We start from the raw sequence: 13,965 nt of genomic DNA, 5'->3' as shown, positions 1-13,965 counted from the left end.
TACACGTGCACGCATGGACTACATGGGCACGCAAACACACTCAGATGGATGTGCTCTACGCCATTGGCGTAGCTAGGAACGTAGGAACGGCAGGGCCCCGTGGCAAACTTTTGACATGGGGCCCCCCCTGACTGACGCCCGCCGAAGACCCCGACTGACCCCCCCCCCCCCACATTCCTGCGCTCTCTATTATTCCCCTTAGTGGCTCCTGTACATACTATTATGCCCCATGGTGGCTCCTGCACACACTATTATGCCCCATGGTGGCCCCTGCACACAATATTATGCCTCATAGTGGCCCCTGCACAGAGTATTATAACCCATAGTGGCCCCTGCACACAGTATTATGCCAATAGTCGACACCCATGAACAATTATTATAGTCTGGGGCAGTGTCGGACTGGGGTGTCTAGGGCCCACCAGTGGAATTATTTCTAGGGGCCCACCATCAGGATCCCTGCAAACCAGCGATACCAAGACAGGGCGGTTGAAGGTAATAACATATCAGGAGCCATGCTGCTTTCCCGCCATACGATGTGCAACACTGCACTACCTAAACTTATTGCCACATACTGTATGGAAAGTGAACAGCGTGGCTCCTAGAAATGTTAGCATTACCTATAGCTGCGCTGTCCTGGAACAGCTGATCTGCAGAGGTCCAGGCTGTTGTGTCATTACAGATGTAATATTGATGGTCTATCCCAAGGACAGACCATCAATATTACAAAGATGGATAAACCCTTTAAAGATTTGTCCAGGAATTGGAGCGACCCATGTGCTGGGAGGGAGGTGTAAAATAAAAAATAAAAAGCGCCTTCACCTGTTCCTGTTGCTCCGTTGTCCGCTGCCAGTGTCTATTCAGTCTCGCGCCGATGCCTCCATGCTGGGAGTCCTGCACCTCATGGGACCACTGAAACCAATTAGGTCTCATTTCTGGAAATCCTGTATCTAACAGACACAGGCGGGGACAACGGAGTGCTCGGGACAAAAGCTCAATGAAAAACACTGTGGAAAAAAATATATTGAGATTCACTGCAATTTTTTCCCACAATGTTTTTTTAGCTGCATCTTGCTGTTGTGCCTAATCCTTAAAGAAGACCTTTCACCATCTGGGGCACATGAGGTTTAATACACCGCTAGAAAGCCAAGAGTGCCCTTAATTCAGCGCACTATTGGCTTTCACGTTCTGTGCCGGTACCGTAGATCTTCATCGTCAGAAGTGCGTTATGACAGTCAGTCAGGAACGCCCTTCCTCACGGTAGCGTCTATAGCGCTGTACTGTGAGAGGGGTCGTTGCTTACCAGCCAGCGATGACGCTGAGCGCCTATAGCGCTCTCACAGTACAGCACTATAGGCGCTGCTGTGAGGAAGGGCGTTCCGGACTGACTGTCAGAAACGCCTTTCTGACAGTGAAGAGCTACGGACTGACAGCTCCTCACCGGGGGCATAGAATGGGAAAGCTGAAAGTGCGCTGAAATCATTGCACTGTCAGCTCTCTAACAGTGTATTAAACCGCACATGCCCCAGGAGGTGAGAGCTCCTCTTTACCATCTCAATATACTGTACACCACACTATAAGGATAAGGCCTAACACAGCGTCCCACAGCAAAAAAACGCTGCGGGAAAACCCCCGGCGCCGACACATCAGTTTTTCCTGCAGCGCTTTTTGCAGAAACTCCACAGAGGTTTCCGTGCTCGTTTTGTACACGACACAGGACTGGGAGCAGAAAGCTTCATCCACTGTATAGTTGTGTGGCAGATTCACTGCAGCTCAGCTCCCACTGACTTCAATAAGTGCCGAGATGCAGAGAAGGTGCCAGCTGATATACAGTGGACAGAGCTTTCTGCTTCAGGCTCCGTATTGTGTACAGGACTGGTGCCAGAAGTGGCTCCATACAGCTGATCGGTCTGAGGGCTGGGAGTCAGCCCCCTACAGATCAGGCATTTATAGCCTATTCTGACGATAAACCATAGAAAATTATGCCTGGACAACCCCTTTAATTTTCCCCCAAAATGACCCACACTTTAAAGAGGTTGTCCAGCATAATTTATTTTTTTTTGTTTATAATTAGTCCTGGGAGGTGAAAAACAAAGTACACATAAAAAAAACCCTGCACTCATCTGTTCCCAGTGCTCTGGTCCTGCAGTTCTGCTGGTAGTTACATGCCGGACTGGACCGCACTGGGAGACACTGAGACAGGCAGACTTCCCCCTGCACACTCCGATCGGCAGTGTGCTTAAAAAAATAGAAATGTGTTTTTAAGGGCTCGTTCACATCTGCGCCCGGGGTCTCCGCCCTGCAGGCATTTTTCAAACCCATTAAAATGAATGGGTTTGAAAAGTGTGCGTCCGTAAGCTCCTGTGAGCGTTTTGTGCTCACCGCAGCGAAACGTTTCTTTTTTTAACCAGACACAGAGTCGGACATGCAGGACTTTCTGTCTGGTTTAAAAATAAAAACGGTTTTGCCGCAGAGAGCATAAAACACTCACCGGCGCTCACGGCCGGACTCGAACCGATAGGTTTCCATCTTCTACATGCAGAAGATGGAAACCTCAGAATGGAGACCAGACGCTGGTGTGAACCTAGTGTTAACTGTGTTTTGCTCAGTAGGGCCTAATCCTTAGTGGCCCCTGCACACAGTATTATCCCCCATAGTGGCCCCTGCACACAGTATTATCCCCCATAGTGGCCCCTGCACACAGTATTATGCCCCATAGTGGCTTCTGTACACATTATTATGCCCCATAGTGGCCCCTGCACACAGTATTATGCCCCATAGTGGCCCCTGTACACAGTATTATGTCCCTCAGTGGCCTCTGTACACAGTATTATACCTCATAGTGGCCCCTGCACACAGTATTATGCCCCATAGTGGCCCCTGTACACAGTATTATGTCCCTCAGTGGCCTCTGTACACAGTGTTATACCTCATAGTGGCCTCTGTACACAGTATTATGCCCCATAGTGGCCCCTGCACATAGTATTATGCCCCATAGTGGTCCCTGCACACAGTATTATGACCCATAGTGGCCCCTGCACACAGTATTATGCCCCATAGTGGCCCCTGCACACAGTATTATGCCCCATAGTGGCCCCTGCACACAGTATTATGCCCCATAGTGGCCCCTACACACAGTATTATCCCCCATAGTGGCCCCTGCACACAGTATTATCCCCCATAGTGGCCCCTGCACATACTATTATGCCCCATAGTGGCCCCTGCACACAGTATTATGCCCCATAGTGGCCCCTGTACACAGTATTATGTCCCTCAGTGGCCTCTGTACACAGTATTATGCCCCATAGTGGCTCCTGCACACAGTATTATGCCCCATAGTGGCCCCTGCACACAGTATTATGCCCCATAGTGGCCCCTGCACACAGTATTATACCCCATAGTGTCCCCTGCATACAGTATTATGTCCCATAGTGGCCCCTGCACACAGTATTATACCCCACAGTGGCCCCTGCACACAGTATTATACCCCACAGTGGCCCCTGCACACAGTATTATACCCCACAGTGGCCCCTGCACACAGTATTATACCCCATAGTGGCCCCTGCACACAGTATTATGCCCCATAGTGACCCCTGCACACAGTGTTATACCCCACAGTGGCCCCTGCACACAGTAGTATTCCCCATAGTGGCCCCTGCATACTGTATTATTCCCCACAGTGGACTTCCCGAAAAGGGAAGATGTGAACCAGGCCTAATACATATAACATACATTTACACACATACATTCATATACATACACACACACCTATCTACAAATATACAGGACTCACACAGTATATCAGACACTTTACACAAATATACACACATTAAATATACATATTTTACCCAAAAAATGTACTTACATTTGGCTGTGTCCTGTCTGTCCTGTCTGTCTGTGGTGAAAGCTCTTTGTTTACAGCAGCCGGCAGACTTCCCCCTGCACACTCCGATCTGTGTGGGGGAGGGGCAGCACAGCTCCTGCTAGTGACGGCAGTGCAGGGAGCAGAGGACACACACTCCCAGCGATTGGTACAGGGGCCCATTTTGGCATGGGCCCCTGACAAGTGCATTTAGATAAAATTAATAGTCAGGCTCGGGGGCCCACCGGGGAATCCCCCGGTGCTCCGGCGGGCCAGTCCGACCCTGGTCTGGGGTCTTTTCAGACCCCAGAGTATAATAATCGGAGACCAATACAAACATAAAAAACAATGTTACTTACCTATCTCCCACTCTGCTGCAGTCTTCGGTTGTGTCAGCCATCTTCTTTGATGTCCGGGACGTCACATGACCCGGGACGTCACATGACGAACAGAGCACATGCATACTCACATACAACTACTGCACGCATGGTCACTTGCAGTTCGCACGCACAACCACATGGATCACACGCATGCACACACACATACATATACATGGACCACACACATGCATGCACACACTCATACATAAACATGGATTACACACATGCACACACATACACGCATGCACTGACAAAACACGTCTGGTATCCTTAGTGGCTACTTGCACACTACAGTATTTTTCACGGGCCTCCCCCATTCATTTTAGCCGACTCTGGAGGGGGAAACCGAAACTGTCAGAAGCCGCGACAGTCGTGGCAGGTGGGTTTTGACCCGAGAGTGTGTATCACATTGAAGGCAATAGTTAAAAAAAGCCTCCCATTGAGTTCAATGGGTAGCGCATGTAAGACCGAACCCATTGAAGTCAATGGAATTCTGTTTTACTGTGTTCACTCTGACACGTGTTTACGTGTCAGAATGAGCGGAGCGCTACTCCATGTGAAAGCAGCCTTATTCTGGTAAAATCTGTGTATTACAGGTTTTGTGAGTTATGGAGAAAATTTTAACAAATGCTATGACCATTTGCCTTCCTATATTCAATGTGTGCTGTGTGGATTTATTTAGTTATGTTTATGGTTGACCCACCCTTCAGGCACCATGGATTCAGCTATTACCATAAGAGGCTGTGTGAGGTTGGCCTTGCCTACTGCAATGTCCGATAAGAAAAATTCCATTGTATGAAAATACATCTACAAGCTACGCTACGTGACATGAAATGCATCTTGTGGCCAATTACAAATCACATTCCATCTTGTTCTCACCCAATGCTTTTTCTATTTAGGAAATGTCCTAAAGAGATAGTTGAAGGTGTCGAGAGGCCACATGCATAGTGTCAATGGAATTCACAGCATGCAATAGGGCCTGTTATACTCAAAGTACAGTAAGGATGTTTAAAGCAAAAGAATTGTTTTGCCTGTATATTGTACTGTTGTACTACTGCTTTTCCTACCAGCTATTCTATTATTCTGATAAATGGAAATTGTTATTATTGACTTTTATAATAAGGTCAGTTGCCAGTTCCTTCATGTTGTAACAGTTGTGGGGAGTCGCTCAGGTAGATGCTTGTAGCAGTGCAGGAAACAAGGGCACAGATACCGGATTGAACACAGATTCAGGCTTTATTCACATGTAACGCATACACTGCTTTTGCAAAGCCACAGGATAAACAAAACAAACACCTTCTCGGCTGAGAAACTAACTTAAACGTAAGGAAACTTTCCCTGACTATACAGGAGGCTGGCTACCAGTCTCTCACCTTGGCAATAACAACGGGTGGCACAGTACCTGCTTTGGAGGTCTGGTCTGGACAGTTCAACTCTGTCAGTGTGGTGCCACACTGCTAATCTTCTCACTCAGACTGTTATTAGGGCCTGATTAGTCAGCTGACCTCCCTGGTGTGAGTTTTTACCAATCACCCTTTAGCTGCCTGGCTGGAATGTACCTGTCTTCCTAGACTACACCCATCACTCTCTCACACAGTCATATAAGGAGTTTGATAAATGGATGATATTTTCATTTACTTTTTAAAGGGATTCTATCATTAAAGTGCATTTTAATGATAGAATCCCTTTAATATTTCCAAGGCTTGAATGACTGTAATATTATAATAATTCACTCTTGTACAAGTGCTGGATTACTTGAACTTCCAGTCCAGAATGTTGGTCCTGGCTGTCAAGGGTTTGGTTGACTGGATGGAGAAAAAAAGGCCTTGTTGGCCTATATTACATTCTAGTACCAGATAACAATGGTACATTATCAACATCAGGGCAGAACAATGTCAGCACATTGTTATCGGATTTGTAGATATACAGTATAGGTTATAGATGTAGCCTAAACTCACATTACCATAGATTCTTACCATTTTACCCTTGAGCCCCTATTGTAATGGATATACTGTAGATGTGATGCCTCTTATCTCCATCAGTGTAACCCCTGGATCTGTGTCATTATCATATTAACTGGTAATGTCATGTCATGTTTGTAACAGTACAGTGGAATCCCCTAAAGAGTGACCCTATTTTGAAAACCGCACCTCTCAAAATGTGGGGTGTACCTTGATATACGCTGGCACGATGGAACAGCTTATACATTCTCTTCTTGAGGCAGTTAGTTTTCTTCTAATGATTTGGCGATTTTTGCTAATTTTTTAATATATTTTTTTCTATTTTCTGGCGATGTAATCATATGTGAGCTTGTTTTTTGGGTTATGAAATGCATTTTGTAATGACACCATTTTTAGGTGCCTATAACTATTATTATAAAATCGCACTTGGTGGATTAAAAAATCATAAACTGTTTTCGCTGCATTTTTTTTAAAAATGTAGATTGTGAGCCCCACATGGAGCTCACAATGTACATTTTTTCCCTATCAGTATGTCTTTTTTTTTTAATATGGGATGGAAATCCATGCAAACACGGGGAGAACACACAAACTCCTTGCAGATGTTTTTTTGCCCTTGGCGGGATTTGAACACCAGGACTCCAGCGCTGCAAGGCTGCAGTGCTAACCACTGAGCCACCGTGTGGCCCCTTCGCTGCATTTTTTGTGTGGAAACTGAACAGAAACCACACAGACCCCATTATAAACTGATGGTTTCCTAAGGAAATTGCTTTTTTCTGCAGATTAGGTTTCCATTCGAGGGTTCCCAAGTGAACCCCCAAAAAGGAAACCCATGCGCAGATGTGAATGAACTCTAACAGCTGTCTGGTAACCACCCCCAGAAGCATGCTAGAAAATGCAAACCATGCTCTCCTATGAAGATCCACACAGCAAAGAGACTCCAAAATAGGACTAAAGACTTTCCAGACTGTACACAGACCTTCAATGGCCCACATTACTCTTCATGTCTTTAGAGGATGGTGGCTTGTGGCTAATGGCAATATGAAGGACTTGCGAAGTAGTTAGTCTTCTGGACTCCTTGTTGACTGTGCCAATTAACAACTTTTGTGCTGTATAAAATACCTACTGTGTACCATAGAGCCATACAGCTCATTGTGTGCACCTTACAGAATATCTTCATGATTTATCAGATTGCATTGCTTGGATGTAAACAATGGTTTTTCCAAATCAATGGCAACAAGCAGAAATCTTAAAAGCTGTGAGCAATTTGCATGTTCGAAAATTGTAGAACTTAACATTGTAAATAGCATAAACTGAATGAATTGCTGAATTCCTGGCAAACTATAGACATTGTCAATCATATACTAAATTTAAACTAAGATCATCTTCGGGAGTTGCCAACTAAGCAGTTGTCTGGAGCGGGGTAAGGGATGTTCCCCAGCTATTACCTGTAAGGATTGGAGTCAGGGTCAGGCAGTGCAAAGTGACACAGCTGGGAAAGCAACACTGTGCAACTAATGACAAAAGGGGTCGTAGGCCCTGCAGCTATAACTATGCTGTAATATCTGAGATGAGGCAGACCAATGCACTTCCTAATTGAAGTGCGCCTACCACGGCTCCTAACCTTCTATCCGGCGGCTAGGATAAAGGAAGAGGAGGCCCTGAAAGTCCTAGGGACTGGAGTCACAGGGGTCACACCTAAACAGAAAGCACAGTGTAACTGCAATGCAAAACAAAAGACTAAACAGCATGGAACCAGGGAGGACCACAAGTCCCAGCAAGACACAGAAGAGAAGGCGAGGTCAGACGAGCAAGAGGTCAAGCCAGGAGATATAATAAAGGTACCGAATCAAAAGACAAGGGATAGTCAAAAACACAAACCGGGTATATAACCAAGGAACAGACCGAATACAAACAGACAGGGAAACAGACTGAGCAGGGGGACCAGGAAACCCAAAGTGAATGGCTGGCAAGGATCCATGCCTGGGTGGGGTTTAAATAGCAGCAGAGAACACACCTGATGGCTAATGGCATGGAGACTGAAAGCAAGGAAAAGATTAACCCTTAACCCCTTAACGACCGGCCCATAGGGAATCTACGTCGGCACTTGCAGGTCCTTCCTGACTGCCCTATAGGAAAACTACGTCAGGCAGTCAGGGAAGGATTCCCTGTAAGTGCCGACATAATTGGATGGGATTTTAGCTGTATCTAACAGCTAAGACCCCATTCCATAACCCCCCATCGGAGGGGTCTCCGATCGGGTTTTTTTAACCCCTTCAGTTCCGTGATCAAACATGATCACGGAACTGAAGCGGTTCCGTGACGGTGCCGGCTGAATCGGCACCCCCCGCGGCGAGATCGAGGGGTGCCGATGTCTCTAACATGGAGCCTGGGGTCTGGCCAGTGACCCCAAGCTCCAAGAGACCCCCAATACCTGGTTGATCCTGCCCGGGGAAGAGGAAGTCAGACGCAGGCAGCCCCTGCGTCTGACTTCCTCCAGACGCTGCAAGACACTGACAGCTGTGTCTTGCAGCGTCTAATAGAGAATTAGTGATGCTTTTATCAAAGCATCACTAATCCAAGTGTCCTAAAGGGACACATGACAAAGTAAGAGAAAAAAAGTGAAAAAGAAATAAAGTGTCTGATAAAAATTAATAAACTTATAAAGCCCCAAAATTCCCTTTTTTCTATAGAAAATGAATTATATTAAAAAAAACCTAAAAGTTAATAAAAACAATACATATTTGGTATCGTCGTAACAATCTGAACAATAAAACTGCAACAATATTTAATGTATACGGTGAACGTCGGAAAAAAAAACCGGAAAAAACCCGCCGGAAGTAGTGATTTTTCGCCATCTCACCTTACAAAATATGCTATAAAAAGTGATCAAAAAGTCATAATCACCGCATAATAGTACCAATAAAAAGCGCACATTGTCCTGCAAAAAATAAGCCCTCAACCAACACTGTCAACCAAAAAATAAAAATGTTACGCCTCTCAGAAGATGGTGATACAAAAAACATTGATTTATGTCCCCATATGTGTTTTTATTCTACAGAATTAGTATCGCATTAAAAAATAACATAAATGAGGTATCGCCGTAACCGTACCGACCCGCAGAATAAAGGACACATGTTACTTATACTGTACGCTGCATGGCGAAAAATTTAAAAGGTAGAATGCAATGCCAGAATTGATTTTTCTTTAGAAAATCCAGCAAAAAAGAGTTAATAAAATGTATTCAATAAGTTGTAGGCACCCAAACATGGTGTCATTACAAAATACATCTCATCCCGCAAACAACAAGCCCTTATATGGCCATGTAACCAGAAAAATAAAGAAAATATAGCATCTAGTAATGTGAAGACAAACAACCCCAAAATCGCCAAATCATTAGAACACAACTGGTTGCGGCAGGTAGGGAATATATAATCTGTGCGAGCGAATATCAGGGGACACCCCAGATTTAGAGCTTATGAGCGAAAAGACACCAGAAGTGACCCCCAAAGTGACCCCCAGAGTGACTCCCCCAATCATAGGAGCTACTGGGACATAGTAGGGAATTTGGTGTCTGCAATGTTCTTCGCACAGCTTATATATTCCCTCTTCGCCATCCGCTGTGCAGTCACATCTGGGATACTAATACTCACTACACACCCTGATAAATTCTTTGAGGGGTGCAGTTTTCAAAATGGGGTCACTCCTTTGGGGAATCCAATTTTCTGGTACCTTACAGGCTCTACAAACATGACATGGCAGCCAGATACCAAACATTTGAATCTGTACTCCAAAAGCCGCATCGCGCTCCTTCCCTTCTGCGCCCTGCTGTGCGCCCAAACTGCAGATTATGCCCCATGTATGACACATGTATGACACTGGTGTACCCGGGATAACGTACGTAATGTCATATGTGGGTATAAACTGATATTAGGGCACAGCCGGACACAGAAGGGAAGAAGGGTTATTGGGTTTTTGGAGCACAGACGGTTTGGTTTTTGGATGCCATGACACTTTTGCAGAGCTGAAGCGCCAGTAAAGTGGAATCCCCTGATATGAGACCTTATTTTGGAAACTACACCCCTGAAGGATTTATCCAGGGGTACAGACAGCATTTTTAACCCCCAAATGTTGCTATAGCTTATTATCCATAAATGAATACGCAGATGATTGTGAAAGGTGAAAATGACCATTTTTCCAGGAATCTGTCATTTCAGTGCATAATATATTGTGCCCACCTTGTATCAGAGATGAACGCTCTGAAAGCTGTTGTGCCCGGGATACCCGCTTACCAGTGTTTGGAGTGTGTATCTCTGCTGACATTAGTCGGGCACAACATATCAGATACTGAAATGGCGAATCTCTGGAAAACTTCATTTTTAACTTCTCATTATCAGCCGCAATTTCATTTCTGGAAACCAAATAAATGCAACACTCAAGGGTTAAAAATGCTCGCTACACCACTTGATAAATCCCATCTGTGGGCTAGTGTCCAAAATGGCGTGACATGTCTGCGGATTCCACTTTATTGGTAATTCAGGGGCTTTGCAAAAGTGACGTCCAAAAACCAAACTGTGCTCCAAAAACCAAAATAGCGCTCCTTCCCTTCTGTGCCCGGCTGTGTCCAAACAGCCTTTCTATCCACATATGGCATTAAGTCCGTTATCCGGGGTACACCAGTGTCATACATGTGGGCATACACCGCCATTTGGGTACACAGCAGGGCGCAGATGTGAAGGAGCGCTATGTGCTTTTGGAGTGCAGATTTAGATTGTTGGTGTTTGGACACCATGTCATATTTGCCGAGACCCTAAAATTTCCCCTACAAAATGGGGTCACTTCTTGGCGAATTCCAGTTTACTGGCACCTCCAGGGCTCTGCAAAAACAACATGGAGCCCCAAAAGTCCCTCTAACTCTGTACCCCAATAGCTAAAAAGCGCAGTGCTCCTTCCCTTCTGCGCCCTGCTGTGTGCCCAAGCAGCAGTTTACACCCACGTATATAATTTTCTGCCCCTCGGGATGGCCCCTTAATAGTTTTAGGAGTGTAGGTCTCTGACAACACAAAGTGGGTGCAACGTATTGGGCACCGAGATGGCAGATTTCTTTCAAAATTTCAATTTTCATTTTGTACATTAATTTTTGGGAAGCATTTTTAGGCTCAAAATGATAATACCCCTTGATACATTCCTTGATGGGTGTAGTTTTTAAAATGGGGTCACATCTGAGGACTTTCCATTGTATTGGTACTTTAGGGGTTCAGCTAATGCGACATGGAACCTGAAAACTAGTCCAGCAACATCTGCCCTCCAAAAGCCAAATAGCGCTCTTCCCATTCTAAGCCCCACCATGTCCCCATACAGCAGATTATGGCCACATATGGGGTATTGCCGTGTTCAGGAGAAATTGTGTAACAAACTGTGGGGGCTTTTTCTCTTTTAACCCCTTGTGAAAATGAAAACTTTGGGGATAAAGGGACATTTTAGTAATTTTTAACCTACACATCCCAAGTTTAGTAAAATCTGTGAAATGGCTATAGGGTCAAAATGCTCACTATACCCCTCAATGAATACCTTAAGGGGTCTAGTTTATAAAATGGGGTCATTTATGGGGGTTTTCAATTGTTTTGGTAACTGAAATCTTGTTTGAATGTGCAATGGGCCTGAAATATCTGCAAGCAAAATTTGTGTCTTGAAATCCAGTTGGTGCTCCCATCTTTTTGGGCCCTACCGTGCGTCCGTACATAGGATTAAGGCCACAAAGTGTACATTTTTGAACACGGGAGAAATGGAGCCATCTATTTTGGGGTGTTTTTCTTTATTTTCATGCCTTGTGTGCAAAAAAACTGCCTTTAAAATGACTCTTTTGTGTAAAAAAATATGAGAATTTTTTGTTTGACGCAAATTCTTTTAAAACCTATGGGGTCAAAATACTCACTATACCCCTCAATGAATACCTCAAGGGGTCTAGTTTATAAAATGGGGTCATTTATGGGGGTTTTCAATTATTTTGGTAACTCAAATCTTGTTTAAATGAGCAATGGGCCTGAAACATTTAGAAGCAAAAACTGTGTCTTGAAATCCAGTTGGTGCTCCCTTCTTTTTGGGCCCTACCGTGCATCCGTACATAGGATTAAGGCCACAAAGTGTACGTTTTTGAACACAGGAGAAATGGGGTCATCTATTTTGGGGTGTTTTTCTTCATTTTCATGTGTTATGTGCAAAAAAAACTGCCTATAAAATGACACTTGTGTAAAAAATATGATTTTTTTTTTGTTTGACGCACATTTCCTCAAAACTTATGGGGTCAAAGTACTCTCTATACCCCTCAATAAATACCCTAAGGGGTCTAGTTTATAAAATGGGGTCATTTATGGGGGTTTTCAATTGCTTTGGTAACTCAAATCTTGTTTGAATGTGCAATGGGCATAAAATATCTGCAAGCAAAATTTGTGTTTTGAAATCCAATTGGCCCTCCTTACCTCTTAGGCCCTACTATATGTGCTTACATAGGACTAAGGCCACAAAATGGACATATTTTAACACGGGAGAAGTGGGGTGATATATTTTGGGGTGTGTTTCTTCTTTTTGATGTGTTGTGTGCAAAAAAACTGGCTTTAAAATGACATATATTTGAAGAAAATGAAAATGTCATTTTTTTCATCATTTGTAATAATTCTTGCAAAACAATATTTATTTGATCAAAATACTCACTAAACCCCTCAAAGAATACCTGAAGGGGCCTAGTTTTCCAAATTGGGTCATTTAATGGGAGGTTCTGTCATTATGTCACCTATTCTTGTCTGCAAACATAGCTTGGTACAGGAAAAAATGACAAACTCAAAATTTCCAAAATTTGCTTATAAACTTGATAAACTTGTAAATTGTCTAAGTTACTCAAATATGCTAAAATTATTTCAAATATGCTTGAAACACAAAAGGAACATTTGGAAGTATATAACTACTAACTTTTTTGCCCTGTATTATTGTGTATATGTGAGATATCGCAGCTAAAAATGGAAAACATTGAAAAATTTTCAAAATTTTCAGCATTTGCGAGTTTTTAAATAAATTTACGCAAGTTATATCAGTCTAATTTTACCTTCTCAGTAAAGTACAACATGTCACGAAAAAACAATATCAGAATCGCTTGGATGCGCTATACTGTTACAGAATTATTCACTGATAAAGTCACACAGGGCAAATTTCCAAAATTTGGCTTGGTCATTAAGGTCCAAAATAGGCTGGTCACTAAGGGGTTAATGACCTAAGCACACCCAATAGAACTCTTAACATGTCTCCCAGGGAGACGCCGTGCAGCAAAGAGACCGCGGCGACTCCGTATCCTGACATTACCTGTTTACCTAGCTGAGTAGGATGCCATACCTCCCAACTTTTAAAGAACCGAAAGAGGGACGAAATGTGCGGCGCGCTACGCGCCACAGCAAATTTAGCCCCGCCCACTTTGTGTTGACTCCGCCCACTCGTTAATTTTTCATGTGTCCGCACACAGTATAATCCTCCTACAGTCACCCGTAAATTATATGTCCCCCCTCTATCTCTCCCCCAGCTTCATATACACCCTTTATCCGCCCACAGTTTCATGTCCCCCTTCCATCTCTGCCCCCAGATTCATGTCCCCACATCTCTGCCCCCAGTTTTATGTCCCCTCCATCTCTGCCCCCAGATTAATGTCCCTCCATCTCTTCCCCCAGATTCATGTCCCCCTCCATCTCTGCCCTCAGATTCATGTTCCCCCATCTCTGCCCCC

At 44.3% G+C, this 13,965-nt stretch overlaps 1 protein-coding gene across 1 annotated transcript in view; it reads left to right on the top strand.

Moving 5' to 3' along the window:
- The window catches only part of LOC142213917 (tumor necrosis factor alpha-induced protein 2-like), a 50,763-nt gene that overhangs the window by 23,455 nt on the left and 13,343 nt on the right, over positions 1-13,965 (top strand). The gene's annotated exons all lie outside the window — the stretch shown is intronic.

This window comes from Leptodactylus fuscus, chromosome 7 (assembly GCF_031893055.1).
Source record: "Leptodactylus fuscus isolate aLepFus1 chromosome 7, aLepFus1.hap2, whole genome shotgun sequence".
In the NCBI taxonomy this organism is placed as follows: Eukaryota; Metazoa; Chordata; class Amphibia; order Anura; family Leptodactylidae; genus Leptodactylus; species Leptodactylus fuscus.
This window is presented reverse-complemented; position numbering and strand designations above follow the sequence as displayed.